The sequence below is a fragment of the Podarcis erhardii genome (genome assembly GCF_964252035.2).
Source record: "Podarcis erhardii genome assembly, chromosome: 3".
NCBI lineage: Eukaryota > Metazoa > Chordata > Lepidosauria > Squamata > Lacertidae > Podarcis > Podarcis erhardii.
Window position 1 is genome coordinate 108168735 of NC_138507.1, and position 21539 is coordinate 108190273.

The window sequence follows — 21539 nt, forward strand, 5'->3', positions numbered from 1 at the left end:
TCAGAAACTGCAGTTAGCTCAGAAGACAATTCCTTGAAGGTCAACTTGCATTGGTCTCTGAGAACATACCTCACCGGTACTAAAATATATCCACTGGGTCTTATTTCTGAGCTCAGTTCAAAATGCTACCAGTAGACTTTACCCCCATGAATTTGTCTACATACTAGGGTATTTTGTCGCACCAGAATGCCAGGTGCCACTGGTGCAGCAGCAGCAATCTGCAGAGGAAACTGGCACAGCTGTAGAGTGCAGGTGTCAGGTGCGTACATGATTGTTTGCATTAAATGGCCATGGTTCTTATTTAAAAATATGTTGACACTTATGCATATAACCCCCAGCAATTAAAATGAACTTTGAAGTACTGGGTCGATTCTCCTCTTCCTCCCAGAATTGAGGTCAATCATTCCAGAAAGTCAGTCTGCCTTTATCTAGCTTGCAGGCATAAACCAGTCCCAAAAGTCATTGTGTGGTAGAAACAATTTTAGAGATCCTGAGATAGAAGGCCAACAGTATTACAATCTGGGCTGTAACATTTGAAATGAACCCAAACTCTGCCTGCCCAAACCCCTGGGTTGTTGAATATGTCCACCAAAGATGGAATAGGGTTCTTGTTTCATGTTTCCCAGGACTACCTATGAAAGCCAGTTCTCAACATTCACTACAGCAGTTGCAGTAGGCAGCTTCAGGGGGCACATGGGGGTGGGGCAAACATAACTGTCCTGATGTGAGTCACCCCAGCCACCACCAATCTGTTTTTCATTGCATGGGGAAGGTCTCTGTGTTCACTTGAGCACGAGACTTCTCTGTGAAATGAGGGGACTCTTGCTTTATTAGGATTCCCAATTGCATGTGGGGTTTTATGTTCAAGCGAACACAGGGACGGTCCAGGGTTGGGGGCGGGTGGTGCAATACATGCAGAGCCACTGAGAACTGCTCTCTTGTGCACCCCTGCTTACAGCTTTTGTGTAGTCAGCCAAATGTCTAAGCACGTCTAGTATGCCCAACAAAAGGAGAAAGGAGCTGCCCCCTTTTTAAATGGCTGTGTTCATCTGCAGCAGGCAGCAGGTTTGGCTTCTACCCTGTAGCTGGGGAATCTCAGGTCCAGAGAATGAATGTGGCCCTTTCCACCTGGTCCCTTGACACTCTTCCAGTCTACTCCCCAAGTGTTTTTGCCTGGCTGGAATATGTCCTTGAACCTCTGATCATGCCTCTTTCCCATCCCCACTCTATGATTTCCTTTCTTTACTCACTCATCTCCAGGTGAATGGTTGCCTTGCTATGCCAAAAGGGACACTGTTGCAATGATGTGACCAAACCAGCAGTTTCTCAGCCCTGACGCTTGGCAGGCTGGTCCACGCAGGGCTCTTGCAGAAGGGCACAATGTGTGTCTGCATAAACAGCACATGCAAGCATACTACATCCCCTTAAAGCAGGAAGGGACCATTTCTGGTTTGAGGGCTGCATTGTGGGGAGGGGGTGTCAGGGGCAAGAGTGCGTGGAGCAACAGATGTGAGACTGTCCTTTGTACACCATCTTACATTCCAAAACTAGCCCATGCATTGCATCAGAATTGTATTGACAAATCTTGCGCTCTCCCAGTCATTTTCGCAGAGGAAAAAAGCATTTTTGTTTCCGTTGTGAGAGTGCCTCTCTGCTAACAATGATCCAAGGAGTCCTAGTGACTCCCTCTTTGTCATTGAGGATGATAACCTAAAAACCTAGTTTTGTTTCTCTGTGTGAATTAAGCTGCTTTAATCTCTGGCAGAAGCTGCATTTTTGCCTCGTTGCTGCATCCTTGGGGAAACTGATCTGCTTCCAAAATGACGGCAAGGGGCTGCAACATCCAATATATTACAGCCACAGCTGGCTTGGTGGTGTAAAAATTATAAATTGCTAGACAAACTGGAATTTGTGGATAAGAGAGAATGCATAGTAGCATCACAAATCAAAATGTGTATAGCCATTTGCAGTCAAAAAAAGATGATAATGCCTTAAGGTCAGGAGTGAATTGGCCACCTGGGAGTAAAGGCTGCTTCTCCAGAGGGACTTGTGCTGGATTCAGAACACCGAATCATTCTGTTTCTTTACCCATCCTCCTTTGCACAATTTTATCATGTTCCATGCGCAGCAGGGTCCTCTGCCTAGATTACATGTGTGAAAGACAGATCAGAGCGTCTGCCCTTCTTATAAATGCTGGGCCTGTGTCTTGAGTGCAGCACACATGGAACAGGTGTTCCTTATGAGCAATGACATCACCGCTCATGGTGGACGACGGAATCAGAGCTTGCTCCTGCCAAAGCATGAAGAAAAGGAACTCTCTCTGCAGCAGAAATCAGCTGCAAGCCAGCGGTCTTTTCTTTTCTGCTATACAAGATTCAAGCGAAAGCTTTAATAAGGAACTGGCCTTATCACTAGCTTGTTCAGGAAAAAGAGCATTTATTTTTAGTTTTTTCCTACTATATCCAAATACTGTTCAAGATAATTATTTGCAGGTTTATCCTGCAATTCACTCTTTTGACCAAAAAGGGTGTACCACAAGGATTAGTGGCTCTCCAGATGTTGGGGTGATGGGGAAGTCATTCAGCAACATCTGGAGGGCCACATGATCCCCATCTCTGGTGTTCAGGCGGAAATCTGCCTGATACCACTAAGGTCCCACAGGTTCAGAGTGATCCCACAGTAAATAGGCTTGAGTCTTGACAGGCTGCTAAGTAAATGAGTTACAAGACATTCATAGGTTCCTCTTACCATTTGATAGGCAGGAGGTAAGTCACACTCTGCGTTTAGGGTTTCAGAAGCAAATTAAGCTACAATCCTGCATGCGCTTACTTGGAGAAAGTACAGTGGAAGTCGAGGAGAATACGTGCGTAGAAATGTAAAACAATGGTTTGTTCTTGGGAGATTATATGTAGCCTTCATCTTTGTGTCAAAAGCCCAGTTGCGTTCAATAGCACCCAGTTCAAGGATACAGCTGAGCAAGGCAAAAGCAGAATAAATGTAAGAAAAAATCTGCAGTGCTTTCGTTTACCTCGTGATCTGCTGGAAAGGAAAGGAAAGGAAAGGAAAGGGAGAGTATATACGATATTAATGTGCAAACCCCAGGATCTAAAAATTTGCTTCTTCTTTCTGACTGCAAACAATTTGGAGAGTTTTCTATCTTCTCTCTCAGTTTATTTGCCTACTTAGGCAGAGAATCATTTGGATATTTGCCTGTTTTATACACAGTGCTTGGGGCACGTCCCTGTAGCAGCATTTGCAGAGGCCTAGTAATGCAAATGTTTAATTACTTTTCTGTTTCCTCCTGTCTAAACCCAATGTTTATTTTCTTTCCTGCATTCTGCTTGCTTGCTGCTCCTACAATAACTGCGGCAAGTACCGTTGCCCAAGCAAAGGTAATTTTTCGAAACCCAGTTTGCACAAGGGGGACGAATACCAGTTTAGATTTTCTAATGGAAGACAGTGGTGCACACGGAGAACTCGTAAGCATGCCCTGTTATGAAATGATTGTGTAAGGCAATTCCCGTTGCCTGGTTAGGTTGCTGGAAGCAACTTTACTTAATAGCAGTGCTGCTTATTTGAATGGCCATGTGATGCAATCCATCCATTCCCCGGTGTCTGTTTTTTGTTGTTGCTTTTTGGCCACAGGGGAAAGAGACTTTGAGGGGAAGATGGTGCTTTAGTCTTTCCAGTTTCTGCTGGCTGCCGAACTGCACCAAGAACAGGCCCTGCCTACTTTTATAGGTAGTTTTAGAGCTTGCAAGTGTGAAGCCTGCTGAATGTCCCTGTGTCATTCACAACTAGGGTTGCCAACTTCTTTTTTTATGGGGCCCAGCTTCTATGTTTTTAGCAAATCCCCCCTGCCCCCATCACCGTCAAAAGCTTTTTGCAAATCGCTGCCCTTGAAGTACCAAGTCTGGGCTGAGTTGTTTTCTGGTGGCAGTCCAGAGATTGATAAGCCTCTCTTTATATTCCTTGATGCATTGAGAGGCTGCATGCCAGAATTATTCTTCTCTAATTTAGCTCCTTGGCTCATCTCCTTTTCCATGCCTTTTCCCCAACCTGCTGGGCTGCACACCTGGAACCCTGCTATTCTTCCTATAAAGCACTACGATACCACTCTCAGCAGTCATGGCTTCCCCTGAATAATTATGGGAGCTATACTTTGTTAAGGGTGCTGAGAGTTGTTGCGAGGTCTGTAGCTCCCCTCACAGAGATACAATTTTCAGAGTGGTTTTAACAGTCACCCCTCATTCCAGGGAACCCTAGGACAGATTGAGATACAATCTCTGTTTAACAACTTTCAATGAAGGAAAGTCCAGCACGTGACTTTGCTCTTCGTATCGCACCCTCAAGTCTTATCCTGGTCCTTGGTCCTTGTGTTGTTGTTCATGACATAATCAGTCCCGGCTTACTGGCCAGCAGATAACAAGCTTTTGTATAAGACTTTGATCAGAACTTTTCTTCTTCTCTTACCAGTGACCTTTGGACTTTATAGAGAGAGAGAGAAATCTCTGAGATTCAAGTGTGCAGACTAGAATTACTAACTCTGCAGTGCAGGTTGTAGATCGCTGACGCCCAGTGATGAATCTGCATTCATATAGATTGTACGCCTGTGGGAAGGGATTGCCTTCCATTTAATTTAATATAAAAAGCAGTGTTTAGGTACTTAAAAATAACAATTTAAATACTATCAGCAACAAAATCATAGGCCAAGACACATGCACCTCCATAACTATGTACAGTGGTACCTTGGGCTACATACGCTTCAGGTTACAGACTCCGCTAACCCAGAAATAGTGCTTCAGGTTAAGAACTTTGCTTCAGGATGAGAACAGAAATCGTGCTCCAGTGGCGCAGCGGCAGCGGGAGGCCCCATTAGCTAAAGTGGTGCTTCAGGTTAAGAACAGTTTCAGGTTAAGAATGGACCTCCGGAACGAATTAAGTACTTAACCCGAGGTACCACTGTACCTGCATTTTTGCTTTCCCTTGCAAAATGCACCTCAGCTGTAGGATTTTAGGAACCTTCGGGCTCCCTTAAACTGGAAGTATTGACATTTTTGGTCCCTGACAAACAGCTGAACTCCCCAGTCTCTGCAGTAGGCCTTGTCTCAGCACGTGCCACTTTTTGATTTGAATTGTGAAGCACAATGTGGAACGCACATTTCTTACTTGACATTTTTGTTCTCAGTGCGCAACTAATGGAGAAACACAACAACATCATCTACGTTTAGACTGTGTACACATCAGAGAGTTAATATGCACATGGGTCATGCACATGGGTCGTTTTCCTGAGCTTGCCTTTGCCCATGCATGAGAATTGAACTGTTATCTCAATGGTTTCCCATCTGCACTATTGGGCGGTCCTTGATGGGATGTATTTGTACTGTGTTGGTGTCCACGCCACTCGGTTTGCACTCCCTTACCTCCCGGAGTTCTGGGAACCGGAAGTCCACTGTGGGAATGTACACAAGTATTTGCAAATTGGTCCATGAGAAGGGGAGGCAGTGAGTTACACTTGCCTTAGGCCTCAAAGGGCTAAGCTGGTCAGGGGCCCCTGCCAGGGGCCAGCTGCTTTTTTGTTTGTGTTTTTAACTTTATTCTAACAAGACTTCTACCCCAGGCCTCAGACAAGCTGTTCCCAGGCCTCAAAAGACTAATGTCTTTACAAGCCCTGGGTAGGCTGTTTTATTATGTTTTCAGGTCACTTCTAGTACTAGTGCCAGGAATAAAGTAAATTTGCTGGAGCAACCAACTGCTATGATCCAAAGGGAGAGGGTTCAGCACCTCCTCTTTGTGTTTTTATTCTAAGATACCACACTTTATAGGGGTGATTTGAATGATGACTCCATCATGTCTGGGCTGGTCTTCGGTTTGCTTTTGCATTGAACATTTAATCTTGCAATAATGATTTAAGAATCCAGTTCCATGTTTAAGTGATACAGATCTAAAATTCTGTTTAAACAGACCTAGTTTCTCCCCCACCCCCTGTGCATTCCAGCCCATCTGGCAGAAATACTTGCTGGTTTCCTCTCTTCTGGATCTCAGGGATGCCAAATTCCACTGTAAAAGATTGCATTCCTGAGAGACAGCTGCATGAAAACAAGAGAAAAGGATCACTGATCATTGGCTTCTGCTTTGAAAATCTCAGCAATGCCTTCCTGCACACAGAAGTGGCCTGACCCTCTGAACTCTTGCTCTAGGGAGTGTGGGGGATGATGACACACACAGAGAGATTTAAGCAAAAGGGTTTCTCCACCAAAGAAGACCTCTCCTTGTTATGATGACTTTGCTTGGATGAAATGTAAAAATGTAAAGTTTGATTTAATATGGGGTGGGGAAGATGGTGCCCTCCAGATGCTGTTGGACTCCCAATTCCCGTCAGCACAATCAGTGGTCAAGAAAGATGAATGTTGTCATCTAGCAACATCTGGAGGGCCACAGATTTCCCATCCTTGATTTAAGATGGCACAAAACAGGTCGAATCCACCACATTTTATTTCACTGCCCATTTAATGCAAATATATATTTTAAGTATTTGGGCCACCCTTATTGAAGGAGGAGGGGATCTATCGCACTGATTCTTCCAGGGTGACCTACCTGTTGAATAATGGTAAGGATGACATTGTGGAGAATGTGGCAATATTTTTGAGTGACGGCATGAAATTACGTCCTCCATAGATCGTAAGAATCACCTTTGTATCTCCCGACGTCTGGACAGTCTTACCTCCTACTATGTTTTGTTATCTGTGTTCCAATCCATGTATACGGCGTACTCTTACTATGCCAATAAAGGAGATTGATTTATTGATTTAACACTTAGCAAAATCTATTGCTGTTAACCCTCAAATGCTCATTAAATGACTTCTAATGTCCTACTTATCAGTCTACAAAACAATTCAAGATGAATCACAATTGCCTTGCCTAGCTGATTTTCTTTTCATGCATACAATGGCAACCTCACAGAGTCTAACGGATTATTCTTTTCAGTATTCTGGAATAGGCATTCACTATGCACAGTACCTAAAAGCAGCTAGTTCTGTGCTGTAAAACGGCAGGTACAGGCCCTTTCAGTTCAGCTAGGCCACAGACTCAAAAGAAAATGGAATGTTATCAAAATGCAGGTTTATTAAATTATTATTTTCCCCAACAAGGCCACTTCTGCACCACCCCCTGCTTTCCTGACATCTTGGCCTGAAGGCTTGCGGTAAATATGGCTCCATTCTTTCAAGGGTCTACCCTGGAAAAACACCACCTTATGAACCCAACTGGCCTCTTTCCCCTCTGGATTTCCATATGCACGCTGTCACAGAGTCTCAGTGTCACTGTGAATTCCATTGGCATGAGGCTGACTCCCCTTCGAAGTCACTAATGAAGGGTATCAGAGACGTACAGACTTGACAAGGTCTCCCACTGGGATACATTCCCCCAAGCTTACACTAGATCACCAATCAGAACATTTCACTGTTACTTATTACCAAGAGCACTGCTACATTATTTTATTTTATATTTTGGTTGCGGGGATACAGCCTAGAAGGGGCAGCTGCACTGCTCAAGGCACTTGGGGTGGGGAACTGATGTCTGTCTGTCTGTACTCTTTGCAAAGATAATTCCTCCAGCATCAAAACTGAATGTTTAAACTAGGCTCTGCTTGTTCTGGGGCAGCTTGGGGTGAGTAGGAAGCTTAATTTCCCACACCTAATTGTACCTGGAGGAGAAGCACATGGCATTTATGGGTGTCAATGTATTGAGCATGGTACGTTAGTTAACAGGTGCTATCTCTATAGCCTGAAGTTCTCCCTCCCTTTGGGCGGGTGAGGGAGGGATTTCAGCTGCTCTTTTCCTTTCTTAGAGATTTTGTAGAGATTTTGCTGAATTTGTCCCAGTTAAGTCTTTTGTTGGGGTTTCCCTTGCATTTGGGCCCCAAAGCTGTCCCACGACTTGGGCACTTGTCAGTAAATGTCTCTGTTTTGATAAAGGGTGCATCGGAAGAGAGGAGAAGTCTCATTTGGACTGTTTGTGGTGGCTCCTAGTCATGTTGTGAACTTCCCTGAGATCTACAGATAAAGGGCGGTAAACTAGGGCTGCCACACGTCTGGAATTTCCTGGACATACCGGTAGCTTGGATTCGGCCATCAGAAACAGTGTCTGGGAAAATCTGGATGTATGCCAGCCCATGTCGGAAGTGTAGATTATGGCGGATTTCCAAAAAAAAAAAAAAAAAAAAAAAAAAAAGGCCAAAAATTTGCCCCCCAAAAGAGCTCTCACAACTTTTGTGTCCGGATTTTCACTTTTTGAAATATGGCAACCCTAGGTAAACTAAATAAATAAAAGCACACCAAGGTAAACTCAATATTTGGATCTGATGAACTACTTATTTACTATGACAATGACAACTACTGTTACTACTGATGGGCTGCCTCATATATCAGTGGGCCTCCTATAGGCAGTGGCGGCGGTGACACTTTGATTCAGGAGCCACCATTTTCATTTCCACAATGTCCACAATGCAGAAATTAAAATGGCAACTCCCAGCTACCTGATGTAGGGAACTGTTATGTACTGAGTTGAATAGGATCCAAACTGCAGCAGTCTGATTGGTCCTAGAACAATAGGCTCCAAAAGGCAGCAGTCTGATTGGTCCTAGAACAATAGGATTCAGAATGCAGCAGTCTGATTGGTCCTAGAACAATGCAGCAGTATGATTGGTTAGCAGGAACCACCCAATCATGCTCCAGATAGAAGTGAATCCACAACCTGATTGGCCTACAGTAGAATCCTGGAATTAGCCAATCATGTGCAGCCCATTGTGTAAATAATGTATATAAAGCAGATACTTTGAGGGGACATTCATTCATTCCTCCTCACCACTATGAGCTGAATAAAGAGCATGAAATCACTTTGCGACTCTGAGTATATTTCACTGGCGACGAAGGTGGGATCCCGCTGAGCTGACTGCCACACACAGCACCGCAGCACCGCCACCTGCCGCACCGCTGCCTCGCACCGTGTATCCAGGCTTCAGCTCCGGGACACAAGGAACTCAGAATGGCAACTGACAGCAGCTTCTCGCCATTCAACCCAGCATCTGGAGACTGGGAAGCGTACGCCTCCCGTTTCACCTTCCTCCTAGAAGCCAAAGGGGTCACCGATGAAGAAGACGCCAAGAAGAGGGCAATATTCTTCAGCGTCTGCGGAGAGGAGACATTTGAAATCGCCCGGGCTCTCCTTGCGCCTGAAGACGTCGCTACTGTTCCATACAAAACAATAATGGAACAGCTGAAGGGGCACTTTTCGCCACAGCCCTCAGTGGTGGCTTGTCGAAATGCCTTCTACGCAAAGCGGCAAGCCCCTGGGGAAACCATAACTGGGTTTGTGACCTCTCTCCGCCAAGCTGCCCGGTTCTGCAACTTCTCAGAGCTGGAGAACATGCTTCGTGACCGCCTCGTCGGTGGCCTGAAGGATGAGAAGCTGCAACGACGCCTCTACGCTAAGAAGAACCTAACGTTCCAGGTCGCTCTGGAGGAGGCCCTGGCAACGGAAGCTGCTGAGAGGTCGACGCAAGAGGCACGGCTGAGCCAGCCGTCCCAACCGAGGGTCCACCACGAAGACCTCACCAACGACTCGGGATCCGACAGGGAGGAGGTGCACCGAGTACAGCAGCGCACTCAAGCAGCCCACATACCACAGCTGCCTCGACGAGAAGGAGGGAACTGCGCAAGCTGTGGAGAAAGTCACGAGAGGAGGACCTGCCGTTTCCGCAACGCAGAGTGCAGGCAGTGCAGAAAATTGGGACACATCGCCCGGGTGTGTCGGGCTCGGCCCACCCGAAGCCAGGCATCAGATGACCAATCCAAGAGCCCCAGGTCCCGGGGCCCAACGCACCAAGGCAACTCGACGGAGCTCACAGACTTCCAGGTATACCAGTTGCCCCACCCCAACGTAGAGAAAATTTATGTAGAGGTACAGATAGAGGGGGCCCCATGCCGCATGGAGCTTGACACGGGTTCAACTCTATCCATAATCTCGGCAAGGACCTTAAGGAAACTGTGTCCTACTGGGGGTCCCAAACTCAGGCCGGCCCCATTCACCCTCCGGGACTTCCAGAAACGTAAGGTCCCCACAATGGGGGTGGGGACCTTCAGGGTGCAATACCGAGGGCGGACGCGGCAACTGGACTTGCTTGTGGTCAAGGGCCCCTACATTAGCTTACTGGGGTTGGCATGGTTTGGACCACTGGGACTAGCCATCACCGGGGTGAACCACATGAGCTTACAAGTGGACGTGGACGCCATATGCAAGGAGTTTCCGGGGGTTTTCGATGGGAAATTGGGACAGTATACGGGCCCCCCCATTGCTCTACAGCTTGACCCCGCAGTACGACCAGTCAGGCTCAAGGCCCGCCGGGTCCCATTCGCCCTGAAACCCCGTATAGACGAGGAATTGGACCGACTCGTGGAGCAAGGAGTGCTGGAGCCGGTGCCTAATGCCCCCTGGGAAACCCCAATCGTCACACCTGTCAAGCCTAATGGTTCGGTCCGCATCTGCGCAGACTACAAATGTACCATAAACAAGGCCCTCATGGCCCATGCATACCCAGTGCCAGTGGTCAGCCATGTCCTTGCCACCCTGGCTGGGTCGAAAATTTTTGGCAAGCTGGACTTGGCCCAAGCATATCAACAGCTGCCAGTAGATGAGGCCACAGCAGAGGCACAGACGATTGTGACGCACAGAGGAGCGTTCAGGGTAAAGCGGCTGCAATTCGGGGTCAGCGTGGCACCAGGCATATTCCAGAATCTAATGGACTCTCTCCTTAAAGGGATTCCTGGTGTCACCCCCTTCTTTGATGATGTGTTGATTGCCGGGCCCACACCAGAGGAGTTTGAGGACCGCCTCCGCACTGTTCTGCACCGTTTCCAGATGGCGGGTCTCAAGGTGAAGCGGGAAAAATGTCTACTAGGAGTGCCTCAAGTGGACTTTCTGGGATTTATGGTGGATGCAGAAGGGGTTCACCCGACTGGGGACAAGGTACGGGCCATTTGTGATGCCCCAGCGCCCAAGAACAAGACTGAACTTCAGGCCTTCTTGGGATTATTGAACTTTTACCATTCCTTCCTTCCCCACAAGGCGGCGGTAGCGGAGCCCCTACACAGACTCCTGGACAAGCGGGCCCCTTGGGTGTGGGGCCAGCGCCAGGAGGCCGCATTCCAGGCAGTCAAGGACTTGCTTGTCTCAAACTCGGTCTTGGCACACTTCGACGAGAGGCTGCCGGTGGTGCTAGCATGCGACGCCTCGCCCTATGGCATCGGCGCTGTCCTGGGACACCAACTCCCGGATGGAAGAGAGGTACCGGTAGCATACTTTTCCCAGACACTCAACGAAACCGAGCGGAACTACTCGCAAATCGACAAGGAGGGTCTGGCAATCGTGAAGGGAGTAAAAAAATTCCATGATTTCTTGTACGGGCGGCCCTTCACCGTGGTGACTGACCACAAGCCGTTGCTTGGCTTGTTTGCCCCCGAAAAGCAGACCCCCCAAGTGCTGTCTCCTCGCGTCCTCAGGTGGTCAATTTTCCTTGCCAGCTACCAGTATGCACTGATTCACCGCCCTGGAAAGGCGATGGGCCATGCAGACGCCCTCAGCAGGCTACCACTACCGGAAACAGGCCCCGACCCAGCACCTGCACAAGAGGTTATGAGCCTGGAGCTGCTTCCTGACCGCCCCATTCAGGCACAAGAAGTTGCACACCATTCCAAGAAAGATAGGGTCATCTCCCGGGTCCTGGACTGGGTGTGGAGGGGATGGCCCAGCCGCAGCCCCGGGCCAGAATTCGCCGGCTACACAACCCGCAAACATGAACTGTCAGCCCACAAGGGGTGCCTGTTATGGGGAAGCAGGGTCGTTGTTCCCCAGCCCCTCCGCAAAAGGGTCCTCACAGCCCTACACGAGACACACCCAGGGGTAGTAAGAATGAAGGCCCTTGCCAGGAGTTATGTGTGGTGGCCGGGGATCGACGGAGAGATAGAGGCCTGGGTCAAACACTGCCAGGCCTGCCAGGAATCCCGCCCAGATCCCCCAAGGGCCCCAGTCCAGTCCTGGGAGTCCGCCCGAGCACCATGGTCACGCCTGCATGTGGACTTCGCTGGCCCCTTTCAGGGGAAAACATTCTTCATAGTGGTGGACTCCTACACCAAATGGCTGGAAGTCGCACTGGTACCGTCCACTTCTACGTCCGCAGCCATCCGGGTACTACGCAGGCTGTTTGCAACCCACGGGCTCCCTGACACTCTCGTCTCAGACAACGGGACTGCATTTACATCAGGAGAATTTCAAACCTTCACAGTGCAGAACGCCATCCACCACATCCGTTCGGCGCCATTCCACCCTGCCACCAATGGCCAAGCAGAACGCATGGTGCGGACCACCAAGGACACCCTTCGCCGCATGACGCAAGGGGATTGGGAGTACCGCCTTGCCACATTCCTTCTAGCACAGCACAGCACCCCCAGCTCAACGACTGGCCGGAGCCCCGCTGAACTACTAATGGGTCGGCGCCTTGCAATCAGATTGGACCGCCTTCACCCCGATAGAGCTCAGGATGAGGTAGTGGTGGGGGAAGGCAGGAACCCCCGGACCTTCGAGGCCCAGGACCCAGTGTACGCAAAGAATTTTGGGGCAGGCCCTGCATGGGTACCTGCCACAGTCACCAGGGTCACGGGCCCCGTGTCGTACGAGGTGCTAACAGATGGGGGGCAATGCTGGCGCCGCCACTGCGACCAGATACGGCGACGATTCCCGGGAGAAAACCAGGAGGAGGAGGACAGGTCAGAGGAGTCCCAAGGGAACAGTGGGGCAGTGAGGCCCATAGAGCAGCAGGGGCAAGCAGGAGAGGCAGAATCAGTAAATACAGAGAGGACCCGCGAGGCCGAAAGGACACCGGAACCAGAACCACGACTGAGCGAGCCGGTTGCGCCAGACCAAACAGCCCCATCCTTGGAACACGAGCCAGAACCTGAACCCCGGACCAGGGAACACCCCAGGCCGCAACGCACACGTAGGCCACCGGCGTACCTTGAGGACTATGAATGCGACCTTCCGGGCAGGACTGGAACTTAGAGGGGAGGGGTGTTATGTACTGAGTTGAATAGGATCCAAACTGCAGCAGTCTGATTGGTCCTAGAACAATAGGCTCCAAAAGGCAGCAGTCTGATTGGTCCTAGAACAATAGGATTCAGAATGCAGCAGTCTGATTGGTCCTAGAACAATGCAGCAGTATGATTGGTTAGCAGGAACCACCCAATCATGCTCCAGATAGAAGTGAATCCACAACCTGATTGGCCTACAGTAGAATCCTGGAATTAGCCAATCATGTGCAGCCCATTGTGTAAATAATGTATATAAAGCAGATACTTTGAGGGGACATTCATTCATTCCTCCTCACCACTATGAGCTGAATAAAGAGCATGAAATCACTTTGCGACTCTGAGTATATTTCAGGAACCCAAAACAAGTGTCAATGCCAGTGGTCCCTGCGGTCCTTTTGAGCTTCGACAGTTGCCCCTTGGGTGCTTGGTGCTCATGCTGGGCCTCAGTTGGCATGGCAACATGGAGTTAAACAGATAGGGCCCAGCTGCCATGGAGCTTATAGTCTCTAAGGTCACATCCACAGCATTACATTTAAAGCACATGGCTTCCCTCAAAGAATCCTGGGGAATGTAGTCTGTTAAGCGTGCTGGGAATTATAGCTCTGTGAGGGGGTAAACTACAGTTCCCATGATTCTTTGGGCAGAAGCCCTGACTGTTAAAGTGATATAAATGTCCTTTAAATGTATGCTGTGGATGTGACATAGTGCAGAAACAACACAGGGATGGAGGGGCAGACAAGGTAGGGAGAGAAGAATGTGGGCAAGTAACTTTACACACACACACACACACACACGTAAATTTGGTTATGGTTAGGGCCTGTGCAAGACATTTTCTCCCCGAGGGCTACAGATGAGTAAATGGCAAAAGAACACACCAAATCAAGACCCATAGTACCGAAAGTTGATAAAGGTATTTTGGAATTTGAGGCAGAAAACCCCACAAGCAACTCTCTCCCCTGACCCTGGAAAGAAAATTAAAATAACAATAACTTAAATAACCAGTCATTTGCCGATAATCCATGACATCCAAAATAAGCTACCTGCGGTGGGTGTCTCATGCCGCCATGAGTCTTCTTCCCACTCAACTCATGTATGTTCTGTCAAGAAAAGATTTCAGAAACAGTTCACAGCGAACAATATTCCTTCTGATTCCTTTCATGATGGGAGAGACGGGGTTTGTGTGCCGTTCTTTGTAAGCTTCTGTCCCTTAGCTACTTTAAGGAGGGTTCAGGGGGTGGGTGGGTGATTTGATAAAAAGTAAGGAGGAATCGGGGAAGAACGTGTGGATTTCATTACTGGTCCCCCTATCTCCCCACCCCCAGGATTCAAGCAACCTAGCCAGGTTCACAAGGGGGGCTATCCCAGGGCATCCAATGTAAGCACTTCTGGGATTAGTGGGGAGGGGAGGGAATGAGAAGCTGTGAAATGGAGAGGCGATACCCACTTTGAAAGCTTCATAGCCTGCCCTGGCCCCTCTCAGAGCATTTGAGGAACCTCTGTCACTCCTATATACATTACTGGAATTTGTCTGGCAGGGTGCATTATGAGGTCGCATTCTGGGCACCATATACTCCCTTCAATTGATTTGCACCACTGAGGTGTCCTCTGGAAGCCTACATCATACAGGCAAAGGTGAAGGGGTTTATTGGCACTAAAATTAGCCGGTGGACTTGAAATTCCAATGCCAAGACATTCCCTCTCAGTTTATCCTCGTATTTCACTTCCCAGGTCCAGGCTCCTCTGTGACATCACTGAAGCTAGCCCAATAGCAGTCTAGAAACTTAGCCTTGTCTGCAAAGCACCACTTGGGACATTAGAGCAGCTTGCTCACTCAGTCAGGCCCTTGGGCTGTGAACCTATAATTTAGTATAGAGTCTAGACAGCAGGACTGAGTAGACATAGTGGGTATCCCTTGTATGCTGTTGTTTAGTCATTTAGTCGTGTCCGACTCTTCGTGACCCTATGGACCAGAGCACGCCAGGCACTCCTGTCTTCCACTGCCTCCCGCAGTTTGGTCAAACTCATGCTGGTAGCTTCGAGAACACTATCCAACCATTGCGTCCTCTGTCGTCTCCTTCTCCTTGTGCCCTCCATCTTTCCCAACATCAGGGCGTTTTCCAGGGAGTCTTCTCTTCTCATGAGGTGGCCAAAGTATTGGAGCCTCAGCTTCACGATCTGTCCTTCCAGTGAGCACTCAGGGCTGATTTCCTTAAGAATTGATATGTTTGTTCTTCTTGCAGTCCATGGGACTCTCAAGAGTCTCCTCCAGCACCATAATTCAAAAGCATCAATTCTTCGATCAGCCTTCTTTATGGTCCAGCTCTCACTTCCATACATCACTACTGGGAAAACCACAGCTTTAACTATAGGGACCTTTGTTGGCAAGGTGATGTCTCTGCTTTTTAAGATGCTGTCTAGGTTTGTCATTGCTTTTCTCCCAAGAAGGAGGCGTCTTTTAATTTCGTGACTGCTGTCACCATCTGCAGTGATCATGGAGCCCAAGAAAGTAAAATCTCTCACTGCCTCCATTTCTTCCCCTTCTATTTGCCAGAAGGTGATGGGCCCAGTGGCCATGATCTTCATTGTAGAGCCATGTATAAATTCAGCTACATGTAATAGCCATCCTTGTCTGTCCCTATGCTTAGACTTCCCTCCGGCTAATTTGAGAAATGTGGCTTTATAATGTACAGTGTTCCACGCTATTATGGTCGTCACGCTCTGTGCTGTGCACCTAAGCCACAGTTGCCTTTCAGAGTGCAAAAGCTCGATGTCGTTTGCTGTTACTGAAACACACAAAAAGCACCAGCGGATTCTGCAAAAACAAATGGAGTGAAACTTGAGTCATGTAAATTTTTCTCAGCGGCCAGCTCCGCATCTCATGACAAGCATACTTCAAGTGTGCCCTTTTGCTGTATCATCTCAGGGTCCTGCTAAATTGAAGCCTGGGACTCAATAAGCTTGTATCCAAGGCCGAGCAGTTGCCTTCCTTCTTAGTGATAAGACATACAACTGTTCATGTCCACCTGTTTAGAAGTCACACTTAATGAGATTTCAGTCCTTGGCTCCACAACCGCTGTACAGATTGTCCCACAGAACGAATGTACCAGCTTATTACCTTGCAAGCTTATTCTTTTCTACATACAGTGGCACCTCGGGTTAAGTACTTAATTCGTTCCGGAGGTCCATTCTTAACCTGAAACTGTTCTTAACCTGAAGCACCACTTTAGCGAATGGGGCCTCCTGCTGCCGCTGTGCCGCCACTGCATGATTTCTGTTCTCATCCTGAAGCAAAGTTCTTAACCCAAGGTACTGTTTCTGGGTTAGCAGAGTCTATAACCTGAAGTGTCTGTAACCTGAAGCGTCTGTAACCCGAGATACCACTGTACTGCCAGTCACTGTCAAGTAAAGCAGAGACCACTGAAACATACAGTCTGAGTACATGCTATACTTTTATATCAAATTCAGGCCAAAATCCTATCTAGTCCAGCATCTTGACACGAGCATTCAAACTTGCAACTTCCCAACTGCCTGAAGTGGAGGAGTCCAAGAAAATCTGTTTTCTCACTTGATCCTGCTGAATGTATAAACAGATCCCAACAGAGGAGATTGAACATTTCTACAGATTGGTACCAGAGCTTTATTCTTAGCGCAGACACAAATCAATGGAAAAGTCAATACTTACAAGGATCTGGATATATGAGAGCTGATTTTAATCAGCCAGAGTTGTGACAGCTAATTCAGTTGTGTGCACTACATTGGGAACAGTGGCCTATTTATTAAAAAAAGCCCGCCTGCCTTACTTTCCTCACACAGGGCAAAAGCAAACAAAGCACAACAGAATAAAATCAAACAATTTTACGCCAGTCTGGTATACAAGTTGTATACCAAAAATGGCTGGTTTCTGTGATGTGCATGCTTTGGGCAAATGAAACATAGCTCAACTTTCTCTGTACATTTGGTTCTGCTTTCGCCAGTCGTAGAGAGGGGATTTTGAGGTTACAAAGGTATATTTGTCTTAATCTGACAGAGAAGGTCACATGCAGGATAAAATGGCACAGATCTTAAAGACAACAATCACTTCAACCACACACATTAATGGTTCTAGAAGCATCTTAAAGTTATCTTGATGTATGAACATTTTATGCCACCTTATACTGAGATATACTATTGTTCCATCTATCCTTGGCTGATGACAACTCTCCAAGATCTCAGTCAGAGGTCTTGCCTAGTGAGCTACTGGAGAGACCATGGATTTTCTGCAAGCAAAGTATGCACTCTGTAATTACCACATCAGAAGCATTTAATTCTGCGTGTTTCTTAATTCCTTGCTGTGTACAAACCATGCCTTCAAAGCACATTCTCCTCATCAAAGAATTCTGGGCACTGTAGTTTGTTAAGGGTTGCTGCGAATTGTAACTCTAGGAGGGGTAAACTACAATTTCCAGAATTCCTTGAGGGAAAGAATATGCTTTGAATGTGCTTAAAAGGGATAGTGTGCAATTCACAGCCCAGATTCTTTTACGTATTAAAATGCCATACAGTACAGTCAAGGACAGTGATTAATATAATGATCATCATCTTTTCCCAAATGCATACCTCCAAAGTTCCAGTCGAACAAACCACTGACCAAGTTGATAGACCTGAGTCAATCCAGGGGCCACCTTCCTCCTCCTTGCCCAATGGAACAGAACTGTTGTGGGGAAATTGATAGCAGAGTCCCCACCTTCCTTCAACAGCTCATCAACACCGTGGTAACACTTCTACAGGTAGCACCTGCAGAATGCCAATTTGTTAGGGGAAGTGAGGAAGTGGTTTGTGTGTGAGAGAGAAAGGCTTGAAGGTGGGGGTGATATTTTCAAAGGGGGATTGTAGCAATTGCTGTGTATGATGATGAAATAGCACCCTCCAATTTTTGTCTTTCTGAGTGATGGTTCTCACTGCCGTCTCCTCCTGTAACAGGCTGTGTGAGAAAACACCAGTCTGTGTTGGCTTCTAGGCTTGTGAGCCCATGGAGCCTGCATTCGTTTTGGGATGAATGGGAAATTGAACCAACGCTGCTTCCAGATGACCTGTTTATCAAGCATTTGTCCTGATTCATTTACCAGGGAGGTTAGACAGTGTCAGCAGTTTACTGAGCATTCATTCTGATTGGTATGCAGGGAGGTTAGACATAAAAAAAATAGGAAGCTGCCTTATACGGAGTCATAGAATCAAATCATAGAATCATGGAATTGTAGAATTGGAAGGGATCCCAAGGATCTTCTAGCCCAACCCCACGCAACCCACCATATGGGGATTGAACCTGCAACCTTAGCATTATCTCCTTAGCATTAACCATGTTCTAACTAACTGAGCTATCCAAGCTGATATCCAGGCTGACCATTGGTCCATCTTGCTCATTGTTCTCTACAATGACTGGCAGTGGCTTTCCAGGGTCTTTCTCCCCCCCCCCTCAAATTTTTTTATTGGTTTTCCAAAAACAGACAAACAAACATACATCTTAACTGTACTTGATCCAATCTTAGTAACATTGTTACTCAAATCCCCCTGGCTGAATTTAAGTGTATATCATTGTAACAGTTTTCCCAAACAAATTTTCTCATAAAATTAACTTAATCACTTAACATCTTTCTTTGTTTTCAATTTGGCTAGCTTTAAACATATTATTCTCTAACATCACATATTTAAATCCTAAGCCTATCTGGTATTTGCAAGTTTTTCCAATTAAGTTATCTTAACATGTTTAACTAAATAGTCTTTGAATTTCATCCATTCCTCCTGGTACTCCTCCTCCTTCTGGTCGCAGACTCTTCCAGTCAGGTCGGCTAGCTCTGAAAAGTCCATCATCTTGATTTGCCATTCTTCCACTGTTGGGACTTCTTGTGATTTCCAATTCTAAGCTAACAAAATTCTAGCTGCAGTTGTGGCATACTCTCCAGGGTCTTTCTTACCCACATTTTCCAGTGAATTTTCCTGTTACTTTCCTCTTTGCAAAGGTCCAGTTTTGGGAGGGCAAAGAAGGTTTGTTGAATAAGAGCAACAAACAAAATCAACTGTAACTGCACAAGCTGAGGGAGCTAGCTGAATTCCATCTGAAAGTAGGGACCCTGTGAAAGCCCCACAAATGTATCCGATTTGGTTCAATTTCCATTTGTCCTTAAATGAATACAGAGGGGCAAGAATGGAAGTCTCAGGCATGGCTCCCAAACTGGCCCATTTCGGATTGTCCTTTTCGTGGTGGTTGCCGCAAAACTAGCAGGAAGTGGCACTTTGAATTGCAGGCCAATATGACTCTCAACCCTGGTAATAACTGCAATCTGGCAGCTGCGGCAATTTCTACAGTGTTTTCTCCGTGCAACATGCTTCACAAACCCGAAGTCATTAATCACAAAACATATTCTGGCCTTAATTCTACAATTGATTTTATAGAGCCTCTCCCATTTGTATCCATTAATCATTTTGTGGCTCCTCTTACGCATCATTTGGCGCTTGGGGCTTATTTCATAAAGCAGCTGTATCTCCTTTGAAGTCTACATTGTCTGTACTATATCTGCCCTATTCCCATTGATTACAAGTGTTCTCTAAGTGACAGTGTCAGGTGACTGAGGGTAACACTCTCAAGGTCTAAAAGATTACCCAGGAAGTTGTTCTGAAGGAAGGGTATCGTATAACTGAGGTCAAGATCCTAAATCGAGCTTCTCCCCTGTCCTGTTATATAATCTGGTCTAGCTAATCTCCCAGTATGCTGGTGTTTCTAAATGTGCCAGCGTCTAGGGCTACTGCTTTTGGGATCAAGAGATGTCTTAAATAGTGCTCTGGGTCAGGGCCTGAGGGGACATGAGGCTGCCACCTTGCTGAAGCAATGTAGAAGCTAAGCAGGTGTGGATTTGTTAAGTGCCTGAAAGGCCACCTGGATGTGCTACCTTGAGGTCCATGATGGAAGAAAAAAGGGGATATGGATGCAATAAATAAAGGAATAGAGCCTGAGTTGCTTTCAGATGACCTGTTTATCGAGCATTTGTCTTTGTTTGTACAACATTTGTGGGGAGGTAAGATGACAGTGAGGTCCACCTCTGAGGGCGAGGGTCCCTCACTGCGAGAAGTGAAGTTACAGGGAACCAGGCAGAGGGCCTTCTCTGTGGTAGCACCTTCCCTGTGGAACGCCCTCCCATCATGATAATACCCAGCTCTACATCTCTTCTAAATCAGAACCGGTGAAGGTCCTCTGTGAGTGCCTGGAGGCGGTTGGAGGATGGATCCTGACAAGACAGAAGTACTGTTTTGGGGGGACAGGGGGCAGGTGGGTGTGGGGGACTCACTGGTCCTGAATGGGGTAACTGTGCCCCTGAAGGAGGAGCTGCACAGCCTGGGAGTCATTTTGGACTCACAGCTGTCCATGGAGGCACAGGTCAATTCTGTGTCCAGGGCAGGTGTCTACCAGCTCCATCTGATACGCAGGCTGAGACCCTACCTGGCTGCAGACTGTCTCTCTGGAGTGGTGCATGCTCTAGTTATCTCCCGCTTGGACTACTGCAATGCGCTCTATGTGGGGCTACCTTTGAAGGTGACTCGGAAACTGCAATTAATCCAGAATGCGGCAGCTAGACTAGTGACTGGGAGTGGCCGCCGAGACCATATAACACCGGTCTTGAAAGACCTCCTTTGGCTCCCAGTACGTTTGAGAGCACAATTCAAAGTGTTGATGCTCACCTTTAAAGCCTTAAATGGCCTTGGTCCAGTATACCTGAAGGAGCGTCTCCACCCCCATCATTCAGCCCAGACACTGAGGTCCAGCTCTGAGGGCCTTCTGGCAGTTCCCTCATTGCGAGAAGTGAGGTTACAGGGAACCAGACAGAGGGCCTTCTCGGTAGTGGCACCCGCCCTGTGGAATGCCCTCCCATCAGATGTCAAGGAAATAAGCAGCTATCTTATCTTCAAAAGACATCTGAAGGCAGCCCTGTTTAAGGAAGTTTTTAATATTTAGTGCTATATTGTTTTTAACACTCGACTGGGAGCCACCCAGAGTGGCTGGGGAAACTCAGCCAGGTGGGTGGAGTATAAATAAATTATTATTATTATTATTATGACTTGGCACTAGGGCTGGGCGATATCCGGTTTTAAACATTGCAATACAGCACCAGCTGAATGTCATGATATACCAATATATCATGGTTTTCTCCACATTGTGATCCTTGCATAGCACATCATGATTCATGATATGTTGCCAGGTCAGAGATTATGAAACTGATATCACTATATGGATTTCAAACTGGTTTTGCATTATATAAGAAAGGTGAGAAAGAAGGGCACATGTTAAGAGGATTTTTCAATGGAGGAGGTATGGGTTTCATTGCATTCTGGGTTATTAGTTACTCCCCCCCAAAAAAACAACAACAA

At 47.2% G+C, this 21539-nt stretch overlaps 1 long non-coding RNA gene across 1 annotated transcript in view; it reads right to left on the bottom strand.

Moving 5' to 3' along the window:
• Positions 1 to 1018: 1018 nt before the first annotated feature.
• LOC309338053 overlaps positions 1019 to 21539 on the bottom strand; it is a 51295-nt gene continuing 30774 nt past the window's right edge. Inside the window, exons 2-5 of the long non-coding RNA XR_014154639.1 lie at positions 14183 to 14239; positions 6598 to 6778; positions 4961 to 6089; positions 1019 to 4732 (exon numbers count right to left, since the gene is read on the bottom strand). This is a non-coding gene — a long non-coding RNA (uncharacterized lncRNA). The remainder of the gene's footprint in view (positions 4733 to 4960; positions 6090 to 6597; positions 6779 to 14182; positions 14240 to 21539) is intronic.